The sequence below is a fragment of the Salvia splendens genome, chromosome 6 (assembly GCF_004379255.2).
Source record: "Salvia splendens isolate huo1 chromosome 6, SspV2, whole genome shotgun sequence".
Classification (NCBI taxonomy): Eukaryota; Viridiplantae; Streptophyta; class Magnoliopsida; order Lamiales; family Lamiaceae; genus Salvia; species Salvia splendens.
In genome coordinates this window covers 26,785,447-26,788,967 of record NC_056037.1, presented here as the reverse complement: position 1 = coordinate 26,788,967, position 3,521 = coordinate 26,785,447, and the positions used below count along the sequence as shown (strand labels likewise).

The window sequence follows — 3,521 nt, the reverse complement described above, 5'->3', positions numbered from 1 at the left end:
TTCCTGAAAGTATCGCCGTCGAAAGGGATAACGAGATTCGGCGTCAAGGGCAAGCTAAGACCGCGTTTCATCAGACCCTATGAAATCCTAGAAACGGTCGGCCCTGTGGCGTACAGACTGTCACTTCCGCCAAGCTTCGAAAATGTGCACAATGTTTTTCATGTATCACAATTGAGGAAATATGTGTTCGACCCTAAACACATAGTCCACCAGGAAGAAATGGTGTTAGAACTAAATCTGAGCTATGAAGAGCAGCCAGAAGCAATTTTGGATCGAAAAGTAAAAGAATTGAGGAATAAGGCTATTGTAACAGTGAAAGTCCTATGGAAGCATCATGGTCACGAGGAAGCTACGTGGGAACTTGAAGACAAAATGAAAGAGAAGTACCCGGAGCTTTATGAATGACTTAAGCAAAATTTCAGGACTAAATTTTCGTTAAGGATGGTAGAATGTAATAACCGCTCATTTAAAACGCCCTTTAATGGTGTTAATTTTCAGAATAAAGATTTACCACCCCTAATCTCGTTGTTTGAAAGGAACTCACCGCCTTACCGAGACTTGTCACTAATTCACAAACCGAAAGTGTATGTAATAAGCAATCAAAAGTTAATACAATTTATTGAATAAGAAAGGATATAGAAAACAAACATAGAAAAAAAGGGGGAACGACGATATTTGTTTTATTTCGAACTAAGGGTGCTCGAAAGGCATACATTCTAACTTTTATAAATGTTTCGTACATGTTTGAAAGAAAGAAAGCTTGGAAAAGCGCTACTCTATTACAATTTAGAAAAGCTAAGCTTCAACCCCTTCCTTAGGCCCAGTTTTCAGCCCGATTTACGACGGCCCGTTGCGCCCGGATCAGCAAGTTGGCAGCCGGATGTGATCAGTTCATAGTTCCTGCAGAATACAAACAAATCAAACTAAAAACACATGAGATACTAAAGCACTTAATAGCCTACACTTAAGGGGAAGAGCAAACACTACCTTTCGATAAAGAAAATGAGCCTTGCCCAAAAATGGCAAGGTCAGTCTGCAACATCTGTCCCAGCAGCTGCAGCAACCCTGCAAAGCTGCAGTTAACCGCCTTACACCGTCATTGTGCACCTGCCACAACAAACAAACTCAATCACTAGCCAAGTACTAGGTTTTCATGTAGTAACAAGATGGAGTTAGTGAGCAATATAGCACCAAAATGCCTTAAACGAAAGGCTGCAAGGGGATCAAGGACAAAGGATGTACTGTGCATAAGAAACAAAGGAATCAGCCCATATAATTCCCTCATAGGCACACACTTGGCCTATAAGAAAACCCTTCCATATGCATCAAGTCCCCTTTACCACACACACTGCATATACCAGCCGCATAGAGAAGAAAGCGGAGCAGTTGTGAGCAACAACTAGGCAGCCACATTCCATCACAGTCACAAGAGGTAATCCCCATAACACCACACCTGCATCATGTAGAACAAACCAATAGAAAGCTGAGAACTTAGGATTTCAATAGACTCCTCATATCAATAGCAAGAAACAACCATCACATAGGTAGAATCTCAACAATGACAGTAGCAACCCCATATGACATTATCCTCACAAGCCACTGCCTAAAGCTTATAGATAGCATGTTAAATCACAACTGGAATTTAGGCGTATAGGAGAATCACTCCAATCAAGCTCAAATTGTCGAACTATTTTCTACTGAATCCACACCCCAAATTCCTAAAAATAGCATAACTTAAAGATAAGGAAGTACTACACCAAACAATGAACGAGTAGGGGACTTAGCTTGAGCGAGATCGATGGACGACGAAGCCCCAGAAGCTGCCGCGAGACAGCTGCTGTGTCAACGATGAAGGGACGGCAGGCGTAGGTGTATGGAGTGAGGAGGCTGACCCGGCGTCGATTACACCGACTACACTGTGACAGCAGCGTCACTGCTTCTAGGCCGAGAGACAGCTGCGGCAGCGTGAGCCTCCGCGGGCGACATCGGCGGCGGTTCCACCAAGGAGGTTGTAGAAAAGTATAAAGAGGATTCATATGATCCGAGAGAAAAAGGAACCAATTTTATTGATTGAGAATTCAAAAATACAAAGCAGCAAACTACACTATTTATACAAAGACTTGAGCTAAGAAAAGAAGTAAAAATATTTGTATCTAACTTCTAACTAACAACTTAACTAACTTACTTCTTAACCAACTTCTCCAAAATATCTAAGCTGACGTGGCGATAACATCTTGCATGAGAATTGAGCTATGGAGCTCTCACTTAGCAGACTGCAGTCTTGTGTGCATGAGGAAGTTTCCACATTGATTCCATGGTGTGAATGAGAGGAGCTTCACGTTTGATTTCACCATCTTTCACATGCCCCTTCAAGATGAATTGTACAAGATTTCGAAATTCATCTTGCTCAATATAGAATGAAAAGCCAACGCTCCCAATGCCTTAGTGAAAATATCTGCTAATTGCAGATTATTTCTGATATGTAGAGGTTTTATCACGTTTTCCAAATATCTCTCTCTCACCGTATGGCAATCTATCTCAATGTGTTTAGTTCTCTCGTGGAAAACTGGATTTGAACAAATGTGGATTGCAGATTGGTTATCACAATACAATGACACAGCTTTTTCAACTTTCACACCACAGTCTTTGAGTAAAGCGATGGCCCATACTACTTCACAGGTCGCCTGAGCCATGGCTTTGTACTTAGCCTCGGCTGATGAACGAGCAATGGTGTTTTGCTTCTTTGCCTTCCATGAAATCATTGATGAACCAAGGAACAAGCAGTAACCAGTCATTGATTTCCTAGTATTCGGGCATGCTGCCCAATCAGTATTAGAGAAAATACTTAAGTTCATCTTGCTATTGCTCGAATAGAATAATCCATGGCATGGTGTGCCTTTCAAGTATCTGAGGATCTTCTCAGCTGCTTCCCAATGATCATCACTTGGATTTGAGACATATTGACTTAGTTTATGTACTGTGAAAGTGACATCCGGTCTTGTAATACAAAGATAAAACAATCTTCCAATGAGTTTTCTGTATTTTGAAGCATCTTTCAAAGGAGTTCCAGAGTCTAGTCTCAACTTTTTTGAGAGGATCCATAGGTACATTGGAGGGTTTACACCCAAGCATCCCTGTATCTCTCAGCAAGTCTAATACATACTTTCTTTGAGAGACTAACACTCCCTTCTTATTTCTTGCAATCTCTAATCCCAGAAAGTACATAGGAGCTCCAAGATCTTTAAACTTGAAGCTCTGTGATAAGAATGTTTTGAAATCCTCAGTTATCTCAGGATGAGTGGTGGCAACTAGAATATCATCAACATATACAACAATTCCAAAGAAGCTACTGCCATTGTTCTTGAAGAAGAAGGAATGATCAGAGGCAGACTGTTGCAGACTAAAACCACTCAATACTTCAGATAATTTCAAGTACCATTGCCTTGATGCTTGTTTTAGACCATAGAGAGATTTCTTAAGCTTGCACACAAGAGTTGATTCAGAGTTTGCCCCTTCAATAG

General features: G+C 41.0%; 1 long non-coding RNA gene across 2 annotated transcripts; it reads right to left on the bottom strand.

The window, feature by feature from the left end:
* Positions 1-666: 666 nt before the first annotated feature.
* LOC121807351 lies at positions 667-2,059 on the bottom strand. Of its 2 annotated transcripts, none has more exons than XR_006051808.1 (3): positions 1,192-2,059; positions 988-1,107; positions 667-900 (listed from the first exon to the last, which is right to left on the bottom strand). It is a non-coding gene; the product is annotated as an uncharacterized LOC121807351 (long non-coding RNA). The 2 variants fall into 2 exon arrangements; XR_006051807.1 differs by having other exon boundaries at positions 1,243-2,059.
* Between the last annotated feature and the right edge of the window lie 1,462 nt (positions 2,060-3,521).